General features: G+C 44.2%; 1 protein-coding gene across 1 annotated transcript in view; it reads right to left on the bottom strand.

Moving 5' to 3' along the window:
- CDON (cell adhesion associated, oncogene regulated) overlaps positions 1-6,916 on the bottom strand; it is an 81,547-nt gene extending 74,631 nt beyond the window's left edge. The window contains exon 1 of the mRNA XM_080929657.1: positions 6,792-6,916. The gene's annotated coding sequence lies outside the window, so the exon portion shown is untranslated. The remainder of the gene's footprint in view (positions 1-6,791) is intronic.
- Positions 6,917-12,996: the final 6,080 nt, after the last annotated feature.

The following is a 12,996-nucleotide window of genomic DNA, read 5'->3' as shown; positions in this document are numbered from 1 at the left end:
CACTATGACAAGTATGTGGCCCAGCTATACCATGAAAACATATTGCCATGGGACCTTGGCACAAAGGCTCTGAGAGGTTACTGATCTGGTCTCTCACCCACAAAAGACTCTTTATACATCATCCTTGGCATACACAATTAGAACAGTCCAGAAGGACCTACAGTCTTTCAAACAGCATGCTGCACATGAGGTGGCTCTATTCGATGGACAGTTCTTCCCTTTGGAACAGAATCTACAGCTATAATTGCCCCTACAAGAAAAGATGTAGGCTGGAGAGACAGCTCCAACAGCTATAGGCTGGAGAGAAGGCTATATGTTCCTTCTGTAGAGGACCTGTGTTTGTTCCCAGCACCCACTTAGTAGTTCACCGCCACCGCTGGTAACTATTGTTCAGATCTGACAACCTCCTCCAAGGGTGCATGCATACATACACGCAAGCAAAACATTTACATTCCAAAAAACAAAATGAATCTAAAACGTAATTTTAAATAAATGAGTCACACGTGGCCACTACAGCTGTCCCCAGATCTAATGACACCCTGGCCATAATGGGCTCCTTGGGAGTCAGGGGGAATCCTTTCCTATCCATGGCTGTCTGTGAAAAATGACCTGTGTCAAGGAGCTATGAATAGAAAGATTTAATAAACTTACAAATGCTGAAAAATACAATGTCTCCTGAGGGGAAAGGATTGGCAAATGTCCAAGCAAAACACCAGAAAACCCTCAATCAACATTTCTAATAACATAGTACAAACTATTCATCTCAACTACAGTCCCCAACAAATTTTTTTTGAGGGGGGACAGAAAAGCTTCACATCTATCGCTATCACATTGGTTTTTGTTTTACTGCTTGTGAGATAAATTTCATTCCCCATATTAAGGAATTTCAAAGCACATAAACAGAGAGTCTTGACGAACAGCAATTGTTCAGACTGGGTAAAACTGCTCTCCACAACAGAAAACTGTGTGGCCACAACAGAAAACTGAGTTGTTCCTCAACTCCTCCTAGACTAGAACATCTTAGCTCTACTCCCCTCAATTTTTGATAGACTCTCTTGTAAATCAAAAAGCAGTATCTGAACACAAAGCCATGTATATGTGTGTATAAACTGCAATTACATTTCCAATTCAACGATCAGGACTAGAATTGAGCTGGTTGTTATTTAAGCCAAATTATAAGTATTGATCAGGGAACTTCATCTCAAACATGAAAACCCTTCTTTTACCTCCAAGAAGAAGAGGAGAAGGAGGAGGGGGAGGAGGGGGAGGGGGAGGAGGAGGGGGAGGAGAAGGAGAAGGAGAAGAAGAGGAGGGGGAGGAGGGGGAGGAGGAGGAGGAGAAAGAGAAGAAGAGGAGGAGGAAGAGGAGGAGGAAGAGTAGGAGGAAGAGGAAGAAGAAGAAGAAGAAGAAGAAGAAGAAGAAGAAGAAGAAGAAGAAGAAGAAGAAGAAGAAGAAGAAGAAGAAGAAGAAGAAGAAGAAGAAGAAGAAGAAGAAAACAGAAAATGTTTTATCAGAGGACTTGGTATATGGACTGGAAACAAATGTAACTGAGTTGCCTCCACCTCAGTTATACATTAAAAAAAAAAAAGATATCATGGTTATTTTTCTAAAATAGCCACTGAGTTCTAATAATGTGTAAAGAAATGTTATTTCTTTCCTTCTGCCAATGACCATATACCCCAAGTGCCAATAAAATAAATTTCAAAACACACAAAAGACCATCACAACTTGAAACACAGGAATCAGTACTGCACACACGAGCATGGATAAACTGCACAGGCACGAGGACTCCCCAGGAATGCAGCCACTGCATGACTCTACTTCACCAAGTTCAAGAACAGGCAAAAGGATCCTGTGGCAAGATGGCTCAGCATAGCCTGAGCCTGCAGAGGGAGAGGAAGGCTGAGGAAGAGCCTTCATAGGCAAAGTAAATGCAGCTGGAGCTAGTAATGGAGCAGGTGAGTGCCTGCCGGATACTGCATCCGGTAGTGCACCCTTGCGCATACCTTTACCCAGATTAGAAAAGGCTCCAGGCATTGTTTCCAACTGCTCTCTAAATTTCAAATGAAAATAGAAGAAACATTTAAGAGAGGAAGTTGTAGCAATTACACAGGACACACTGTTACAAACTTACAAGACTTCCTCCTTATTTAGAACTTGAAAGCAATCACTTTTGGACCAAAGTAACACACAAACAGGCGCAGGAGGAATCAGTAAAAACCCCAGCAGCTAACATGTATAGAAGTTTTACTATCTGCCAAATGTTTTACTTTCATATACTCATTTAATCCCATGGAGGGAAGATATCCTATCCATTAATCTCCATTTTACAGATAAAGGATCCAAGGCTAGGTCAAGCCCATTGCCTAAGCTCACATAAACAATAAGAGGAGTAGCTGAAAGCAAGTTCTATGCAACCCCTTAATTCTATTTTTATTACAGTACCATAAAATAAAACCAACTACACAGCTTCAAGCAAGGAAAGGAGCAGAATGTGTAACCTAAGTTCGATAAAGTAGCCAGCTTACACATTCTTTCTCCCTATTAAAAGGTACATCCTTGGCATTCATGAATTGAAGCGCCTACTTGCATACAGCAGAACAAAATGTGCCACAGTAGTGTTTTGTTTGTCTGTTTTTTACTTATCTCTGGCAATCAAAATATATTATACAGCAACTAAACCGTGAAGGCAAACAAGCGCTGACTTCAGAGTTGAAGCTACTTCTTAAAAAGCATGTCCAGACTGACAGAGGAAAAGAGGTAAACATGTTCTCAAAGGGGGTTCTTTCTATTCTAAACATGTGGTATTGTAAGAACCTGGTACAGGGCAACTTGGGAGTGGAAAGAAAAGAACAGCACTATCTACATGATTTTAGTTAGCAATAAAACACATCACAGCATCCACCAAACATGCCGCTGCATTCTAAATGAGCTGAAAACTGTTCACATTGTGATTCACATTCCCAGAAGATGAGAATCAATTAATGATACCACCCACAAACTACAACCAGTCCACTGTAAAAAGTACACTAGAGAACTGGCCTAGTACTCTGAAAAAAAGTTGTTTCCGAAGTATATCCAGAGGAAGAGGCAGGCAAAAGGAGATACACCAAAGCTTCTCCACAAATCTGCTCCAGAATGGTTTTGGAAATTATATTTTCATTTACTTGGGGCTGCTAGCGAGTCAAAAGAACAATGGCTCAAAAATACTAGAAAGCCAACAGAACCATTTTAAATGCTAACAGAAATGAGAGAGAAAATGAATTTAAAGTCTATAATAAAAAGAAACAGAACAAGATGATATAGAAGCAAAGCCATAAACTAAAATATGCCTATTCAAACAAGCATCTCATTTCTGCTCAGGCAATTGGCTTGCCATAAGAGCTGACTTGGCTCTCAAATTTTAAGTTATTACACAATACACCAGCCCTTACAGGCAAGAGTACACTGTAATACACTTTCACATATTTATCCAAAGAGCATTAAAAAAAAAAAAAAAACTTACCAAGGCTGCAAATATGTATGCGCTTGTACTTAAGGAGAGCAGAAAGCAGCGCCTCTCTGTACTTACACTAGGGTTCGCTTCAGTGCTAAAGCACACCACCACAGCTCTGCCTGTAATAAAGTCCCTACCAGCACTCTGCCTTTGGGTTGGGCTTTTCTCTTACAAGATAAGCTGTTAAGTCATGCCTTGATTTTAGGTCTGCTAACATATGGAGCCTTCTAATGCAGCCTGCTCTCCGCCCCCTCTACTCCCCCTTCCATTCACTACTCAGATCTGCTCCCTCTCCACACATACACATACACACATACAAAAAAGGCACTGCAGGGCAGAAATTCCTCAGGTGCTCGCTAATGGAATTCCCAGGGTCTAGGAGCGGCTTCGGGGATCAAGAGATCTCACAGCCCCTGCTGGGGTAAGGAGCAGCGAGTCTGTTCCATTTAATCAAATACAGCATGAATTTTCAGCTCTATTCACTTGCTTGTCTCCAGGGCTCTCAAAAGGCACCAGGCAGCTAGAATCACACACATGTGGCTCTTTTAGGCAAGTATAATTAGTTTGATTTTAAAAAGCCACATTAATAATATCACCTCAGGACCATTATTCAAGGGACAGATGACAATGATACTGTATGTTGTAAGCCTGACAATGGAGGGAGAGTGCCCAAACAATGAGAGAAAACTTGAAGGATTTAAAAACAACAACAATAAAAAACCCACAGCTTTTCATTTCAATATAATCCAGTATTCCGGTATTTAAAAGTGACACTAAGTACATTCTTGTGCCCTATCCCTTCATCTTCACAGTAAACAAATACAGCCCTCCCCTCCAGTGCACAGTGGATGCAGGCCACTTACACAACAAGTTTATCACGTGCAATGTTTGGATACAATATGAGAGTGTAAATAAAAACAATGTAACATTTTCTAATCCAATCTAGGTGGATTTAAAAAAAAGTCTCTTGAAAAAGGCATCAGTCATAAACGAACAAATGAAATAGCCAGATATTAAAAGCAACTCTTCCAAAGAAGTACAGTTATATCTCAAATTCCTGTTTTAGTTTCTATTAAGCATTAATGTCATTAAGCTAAAGAATGAGTATCCAGTAGGGAACTGCACTGTCCTAGCTAAAACTCTACATTGTAGAGATGCGGAACACATGATGTTAACTAGTAACACACACTAAAACAACAAATTTCCTAACTCACTACCTTCTATATTCTTGATTTCACAAAGATATTGTTTAAGTCCTGAAACCATTTCCCTAGTATTTTACTTAGAAACATTCATCAAACTTTATAGTCTACATGTTCACCAAAGGAACAACCCCAGAGAACAAAAATCCTACTGCCGTTAAAAAGAGAAAAAGAGACTGTGTAGAGAACATGAGAGTACACACACACACACACACACACACACACACACACACACACAAACACACACAGTGGGAAAACAAGAGGAAAGCATAAGAACCAGTTATTAAATTTTACCTGACCCTTGTGGAGCACCGCCCTATGACACGTTTCTATCCCTGGGCACTGCTCTCTACATGCCTTGAGGACAGGGGAGGGTCCTATCTTAAAGCGAAGTTAAAGCCTTCCACAAAAAGTCAGGCCACCTGCAAAATCCGTCAGAAGTAAGGGAGATGCAGGAAGCGACCTACACAAGTTGAGATGGGTGTACGTCAGGTCCTCGGTTCTTTGTACTTCCTGCTTGAAAGTCAATGCTGTTTAAGTACTTTGCACAGTAGAGGCTGATGGGAACCACAGCAGTCAATCAAAGCATCCCTAGTGACGACTTACTACACAAACAATGGCGCAGCACCTCTAGCAACTGATTTCTATTTTGCTAGGTGATTAAACCATTCAAAGAAAGACTTCCCAAATCCGTATCCGAGTTTTTGCAAGAAAGTTAAACAATGTACATTTGTGTGTTTTATAGAAATATAAGTGTTTCTCCTTTACACAATGCCAAATACACACCCAAGGCACTTCTTTCCAAAATGAAACAAGTTTTCTCCATCCTTCTCATATAACTAAAAGTACGTGCCAGTTTACTACAACATGTGCATACCAGAGACTACAGTATTCAGTGCCTCTCTGAGTTGCTAAGAATTCTTTCGAGTTGAACAGTTTTGAAATTTTCTGAAGGTTTTCTTTCATCTGAACCTAAAAGTTGAACTATCTGTAGCCCACATTTTCATCTAAAAATAGACTGGAAAGTTAGAGTTATATAAAAGTAACCGAGTGTCTAGAATTCTATTAAAATTAAGGCACCTCTTCTCCAGCCCCCTTCCCTCCTCCCTGAGTTATGCTAAATACCCACTGGGAATCCGAGGGGTACAGTATCAGTGAGGAGTGGTCTCTGAATTAACTCAGCCTCTTTCATCATTCCTGGCATTGGCCTGAGACAAAATCTCACTTTACCTTTTAGTCCAACCTCTTGTTCCCAAGGTGATTGATTTAGGACACAAAGGCTGTCTTTCTGTTAATGAGGTTCCCTAAATTCGACAGCCCAACTGGGGAACAGCCTGCCCTTAAAACACCTGCCATCCTCTGTGGTCCTGTTGAGGAAGGGCAGGCATTCTGTAGAGAGTTCTTTTCTCCGAGATCCTTCCACCTGATTTGGTGGCGTTAGGGGAGAACAATAAAGCGAAGGGCAAAGGAGTCTATCTATCCCCCTCGGTGATTTATTACTGAAATTCCTAAAAGTGGAGAGAAAGCAACAAAGGTCTGAAGCTGCAGGCTGAAATAAATAGCGATGTATTTAAAGTATTTAGTAAATGATAATGCGAGCCGCAGAAAGCTTTACAGAAGAGAAGGAAAAATACACTCCCTGGGGCTGGGAAGTCACTGAGTCTGTAAAGGCAGAGAAAGATAGATTGTGCAGGAAATTTCTCTTGCTTCTCCCTACACATAAATCACTGTCTCTCTCCAGCACTCTGCGGGGATTGAGAGGGACGACAGAGTAGGCTCCCTTGGGAAAAGCGCCGGCGCCCCCTGCTCCCCGCTAGGCTGCATCCCACCTGCCCTGGCAGATCACCGAAGAAGACCTCAGCTTGTCACTGACACCTCACCCCGCCTCCTCTGGCGAGGTGGCTCTGCGCCCCCAAGGAAGCAGCGGTGAGCCGACTGCAGGGCATCCCTCAGCTGCCTTTCCATCCCAGATCCCAGCGCTCTGCGGGCAAGCCGGCCTCTGCTTCCCCAGGACCTCCCGCTCCCGAGCCGCGAGGTCCCCGCGCTCTCGATCCCGGGCCACCCTGGAGGACCCAGCCGAGGGACCCCCGCACCTCTCCGCAGGGCTGGCTAAGCTCCGAGACCTCCTGCACAGCAGCCGGCTCCGAGAGCCACCCCCAGGTCATCCCCCCGCGCTCTGGCGGCGGCGGCGGCGGCTGCGATCCGAACGGGCCCCTCCATGCACCGGGCAGGGCGGCCGGAGGGCGCGGCGCCACTCACGCGGGGCGGGGGCACTGGGGCGGCGCGAGGTCCCCCGTCTCGTACCGAGCCGCGCGAGCCGGGTACCCGGGCTCCGGGAGGGGAGCTGGGGGGCGGAGTCCCGGGGCGCGCCCCCGCGGCCGCGCTCCTCCCCGCGGAGCGCGCGGACGCCCGGCACCAGAGCCGAGGGAGGAGGGCACCGGCGGAGATGGAGGCGGGCCGCAGAGGCCGGGACTCCCCGGCCCGCGCCCCGCCGCGGGGTGCGCGCGCAGCCTGCCAGATCAGCGGCGGGCAGGGCTGTACCACTACGCCGAGGGGGGACGCTCGGAGCGCTGGCGCCTGCGCGCCACCTGTCCGCCCGCTCCGCACCGACACCCCTGCAGGCAAGTCCGGCGGAAGCCTCGGGTGCTGCGGACCCGGTGAGGACGAACTGCCTGAGCGAGACACCGAGGCTCCCGTCAGATCGGCACTCACTCTCCCCTCACCTTCGCTCACCCCGGAGAGGCGGCATTCCTGGCCGGTGCACCCTCTGCACGTTCCCGGGTTCCCGCCCATGCCCCGCCCCGGCCGCCTACCTTTTGAGAAACCACCTAGTGTTGCTCTTCCATAGTGACCCAGAGGTTGCGATCCCAGCTCCCGTACAAGTTCCTTAGCCGGTTCACAGTTCCATAGGGTCTTTGGGGAGCGTCCTTGGATTCCCCAGCTCACCCACTTTGCCTTCACTGGGACAGGTGACTGGGTTCTAAGATCGCGAAAAGCTGTGTTGCCTGGCGCATGCATCTTGCCTTTTGGCACCCTAAGTCTTCCCAATTCAAGTTGGACCTTTCCCCAAGTTATCTGAGTTCAGTGAACACTAATAGAACAGGGGGGAAATCAATTTAGGAGAAGGTTGTGGGAAAGTGTGATTGTGATACTCTGTGAGAATTACCTACCACTCCCTGGGCATCTTGAAATTGTAACTTATAACAATAATTGTTATTAGTAGGTTTTTTTAACCCCATGGCCAGTTAAACTTCAAAAAGCTTTAATAATAATGATACCTGGAGGTCACAGCTACACTGTACTGAGTTTCAAAAGATGAACCCTTACCTGATCGCTTTGGTTGGGTGCAGGGTCTTTCTGAATACTTTGAAAAGAAAATCATTATAAAAAAGAAAAATAAAAAAAGCTTTAAATCTGACTTACCCTTTTCCCCCCCATAGGTTTAAGTTATTTATAGGTAAAGTATAGAATAAAATATTTTTATTCAGCAAAGACACCTTCCTATAGAAAAAAGATTTAACTAAAGTTTACACACATAGAGTGTAGGTCTGGTAGTGTTCTAAAAACTCATCATCATCTCCTAGACACTAGCTCCACTACAAACACTTCCAGCTTCCTTGGGGCTCAGTTGAGTTTGGGCACCTCCTACCCCAAAACCTAACAGTTCTGTTCAAATATCACTATGCCCATTGTTACTCAGGTTCAAACCTAAGAGGCAGCCACAAGCTTGTAGATCCAATTCCTCTGCTTGCTTGTAAATCGAACAACTCATCTCAGACACAAAATAGTTTCTCATTAATGAACCACTTTTTCATTCATATGTGTGTGTTAAAATTGTTACGTACTAACTCCATGCCATCGATAGGCACGTGAGTCCATAGAAAAATATTACCTGTCTCAAGCTTCAGAGAACTCACAATCTTATAAACAGACAAGTTTGTGTCTTCCACACAGTGAACTGTGGCATATAAAGGCAGTGTGACCAACTCTGCCTAGAGTTTGGGAGTGTGGCTCTTTCCAGAAGAAAGAGAGAGAGGAGAGAGAAGGAACTGGCCGGTTAAAAGTGAAAGTGAATACAAAGACGTCTTGGCAGGGAGCACAGTGCTAAAAGTAATGCAGCTCAGGATATTCAAGCTCTCTTTTGTCTGTGGCTTAAACTTAAGGAACCAGGCAGGACCGGGTGAAGGCAGTGCGGAAAGCAGGGCAAACCGTGAGGACCAAGGATAATACCAAGGATACAGGACTCACTTCCAGGCATGAGGGAATCGACACAGCGTTTGGAGTGAGGGAGAGATATAGTCAGATTGTATTTAAAGCAATCATCTAGCATTGCTACAGGAACCGGTTTGAGGGACTTTGGAAGCTTCCTGCTATGGTGTGAGCATACCCCGAGGCTTTGTGTGTTTTAGTTTAATACCATTTGTGAGGTATTAGGATGAAGGGGTATTATAGCTGCTGTTTATAGGCGGGGGGTTTAGGGAGTGGTTAGGAATGGATACTATCCTGGTAACTATGAAAGCAGAGAGACCGGAGAGAAAGATATACACACATTTCTGTCTCTGACTACTTTATCCCTGTGCCCCCTGGGGATCCTACCTGATGAAGCCCTTAGAGGTCACAGTCCAGAACTGTGAACCAAAAGACCCAGTCTGTGATTCTTTTGTTATTAGTGGTAAAAACAAATATGGACTGTTGGGCTGCTTTAGAACCAGCCAGGCACCTTGATCAGAGGAAACTGAACTAGAATTTTAAAGTAATAAAAAGAAAAATAGAAATGGGTATAGATTCTAAAAACACAATAAAAATTTGATGTAACTTGGTCCATTGAGAACTGGAAAACCCAAGGATGACAATAGTCTTCTAACTCTGGTGGATCGTGGTCACACTTTCTAAACCAGTGCTAACTGGGAAAAAGAGAGCTGCAAAGAGTATGTGTTTTAACCAGAGAGGATACTCACCCAGAACGCACAAGTCCTGGGTTCAATCCAAAGTGACAGAAACATGCACCCAGAAGAACGCAGTGTTATGAATACAATATCAGGTTCAATCTTTAACCTTTTGCTTTTGGAGTGACCTATATGTGTTAGTTACTAACCTTGCTGTTGTGATAAAAAAAAGTACTTAATAGAATACTTAAGAAAAGAACTTATTTTGGCTGAAGGTAAAGTGATTTTAGTTCATTATTGCAGAAAAGGTAGGGCAGAGTAGCCCTGTTAGCAAACCAGGAACAGCAGGCTTGGGTCAGAACCAGAACTTCAGTCCACCTCTGTCAGTTAGGCCAGCTTCCCAGTGGATCCCCACCTGCCACAAAATGGTGCTACCAGCCCGGGACTGAGTGTTCAAACACAAGACTCTGTGGGACACATGTAACATTCAGATCAGAGGACTGTGGCTACCCCCCCCCACACACACACACGTACAAGTTTCTACTGCATGGCTAAATCCAAGCTAGAGACAAATTTGAAAGTGATGAATATGCGTTAGGCAGTTTTCCATTATTATAACAAATACCTTAATTCATCAACTTTAAAGGGGTGGGAGTGTTTATTTGATTCACAGCATGGTTGGAATGACAAGGGCCCCATATGTCTGACTACCTGGTCCTCAGTTGGTGGAACTGTTTGGGAAGAATTAGGGCTCATGGCCTTGTTGGAAGACTCATGTCAACTGGGCTTTGGAGTTACAAAAAGTATGTTTTCCTCTGCCTCCTATGTGTGGATCACGTTGGGAACTCTCAGCTATTCCTGCTGTCATGCCTTTGTTCTACCATCATGGTCTCTAAACCTTTGAAACTAAGAATTTTATTTCCTCAAGGTGCCTCTGCCTTGGTGTTTTTGTTGCAATGGAAAAGTAACAATGACAGTTTACAACCAATGATTGGCTACAATCATTGCTATAGATTGTGCCAAGGCAGCAATGCTTCATGGGCCAAGAAGCAAAACTGGAAAGAGAAAACACTGGGGGTTTCAGAATTCTCTTTAAGTTTTGCTCAAGTTACCAAAAGCTTGTCAGTGGGTCCTGTCTCTTCTTACAGGTGCTACCACCATTCTTTGAGGGGCATTCTATAACCAATCTACAGCAAGTATAGAATAGTGTTTACATCACAAAAGTTTAAGAGCCCACTCAGGAGTAACATGGAGTTCTAGAAAGTTTCAGCCAGCCATACGTCTCTAAACCTCCAGTAACGAAAGCCCCCTAATGAACTTAAAGTAAAGGTTGTTTGATGAACTCAAGCTGTCGGGATAATGTTTGGGGAAGGTGTCAAAGGCTCAGAACATTCATTAGGTTAAATAAGAGCTGAGACATGAAATCCAAATATCACTTGAAATCCAAAAATAGGTCACAAGATGGCTACTGATACTGGAGCCATGGTTGCCAGTTAGGGTTGTGAATTCACGGTGATAGTCTGCATGTCCATGTGGATTTTCTCTGTCAAAGTTTAACTACTCAGGCAGAGAAAATAGAGCAGTCCAAATTTAAAGTTTTCCTGAGCGGTGTATAGGAAGATGATACTGCAGAGGAAGGGCAAGAAAATAATTAAATCATCAATCATAGAATCCAGACTGTGAGCTGAAAAAGGTTAAGGAAGAATGTAAGACAGGAAGAAGATGACAGATTAAAGACATGGATGTTTCTTTCAGGTTAAAAAAAAAGCAGTTATTATAGGACTGGGGGTGAGGGGACAAGGACAAAAGGTCTTTGTTATAATCAGAGTTTACATCTCAGAAGCAGAGGCATGCCAAGTATTAAAGTACATTGATGGTATTGTCGAATGACTTAATGTTAAGGTCGTCAAAATGGTACAGTTAGGGGCCAATGGGATCAATCAATGGGAGAAGACTAAGAAGACCAAGAAGAGTGTGAGAGGTGTATTTTGAGCCAAGCACCATGGTGCTGAGCAATTAGGTGGGAAGACATTCAGACGCTAAGATTGTGCATCCACGGAATTCCACACACCGACCTGTGTGCTTTGGCGAGACCAGTTAAAACCAGTTCCCCAAAGATGACATAAAGACTGACTACAATCAAATTTTAATTCTACCTCATTTGTTTTCTGGGGCTTTGGGGTTTTGTTTGCTTGTTTGTGCTCTGTTTTCTTTTGAGACCTACATAACCTAGGTGGACTTGAACATGTGACCCTCTTGTGTCATCCTTTCAAGTGCTGAGATTAAAGGTGTGCAATACCAGCCTCTGTAGTGACTCTACCTCATCTGACTTTGGTAAAACCTTTGCTGAAGAGTCTTGAATCCTCAGAGTATGATTTCATTGTTTGCCAAGTAGAGGTAACAGTAATACCAAGAATTAATGGGAAATTGAGATGAAGCACAGAAACGCATTTAATTGGGCACCTGGCTGATAAAAGCTAGACATACTAGTGAGTATAGGGGGTGGTTCTGATGCTGTGATTGGGAATCTGTGTGTGAATTCTGAAGGTTCCCGATTCCCAACTAGTTCTTGATCAATCAATAAAGATGTCATTGGCCAATGACTGAAGAGGTGAGACTCCCAAGTTCCCGAAGGCAGAGTAGGAGATGCAAGAGAAGGAAAAAGAATTTGTCATTCTTCAGAGGGAGACAGAGCCACCAGCCCTGTGAGATCTCCGGGAGGGTGGCCATTGGCTGCTTCCCTTATTGGGCCTGAGATAGTAGGACAGAGCTTAGAGGTATAACTAAGCTAAGGCACATTTAGAAGTGTTAAGCAAGGAAAAGGTAACCAAGCAACAAAATTGAGGACAGATTCAGTGGTGTTGAGCAAGAAGTAAAGAGAAGGGCACACTAGCTGAGGCAGGCTTAGAAGAGCCTAGCCGCTGAGCCATAGACGTTAAAAATGAATTAATGTGAGTGTTTTTCCCCCTCCCTCCCTCCCTCCCTCCATTCCTCCCTCCCCCCTCCCCTCTCTGTGAGTGTGTGTGTGTATTCTTTTATTGGTGAATTCAGAGCTCTTGAGAGGGTGCAAGCTGCAAGAAACCAGCCAGGAGCCAGAGAAGATTCACTATTTACCACTATAAGTATGTGTAAAGGTTTCTCCAAAGAGTACAAACCATCACACGGTCCAGCTATACTAACCACTATTGGATATATAACCAATCTAAACACACAGCAGAGAAAACAGCACACCAATGAGCTCTATTCACAATAGCTATATGCCAAATGTATGAATAAACAGTGCCCCCCTTTACACACACACACACACACACACACACACATACACACACACACACACACACGGGTGGACTTTATTCAGCCATAAAAAGAAACAACACTATCTCCCTTCCTCCAGGCATGGGTTTCAGGGAAA

This window comes from Micromys minutus (assembly GCF_963924665.1).
Source record: "Micromys minutus genome assembly, chromosome: 16".
Classification (NCBI taxonomy): domain Eukaryota; kingdom Metazoa; phylum Chordata; class Mammalia; order Rodentia; family Muridae; genus Micromys; species Micromys minutus.
The sequence above is the reverse complement of the archived record's forward strand: the minus strand, read 5'-3'. Positions and strand labels throughout refer to the sequence as shown.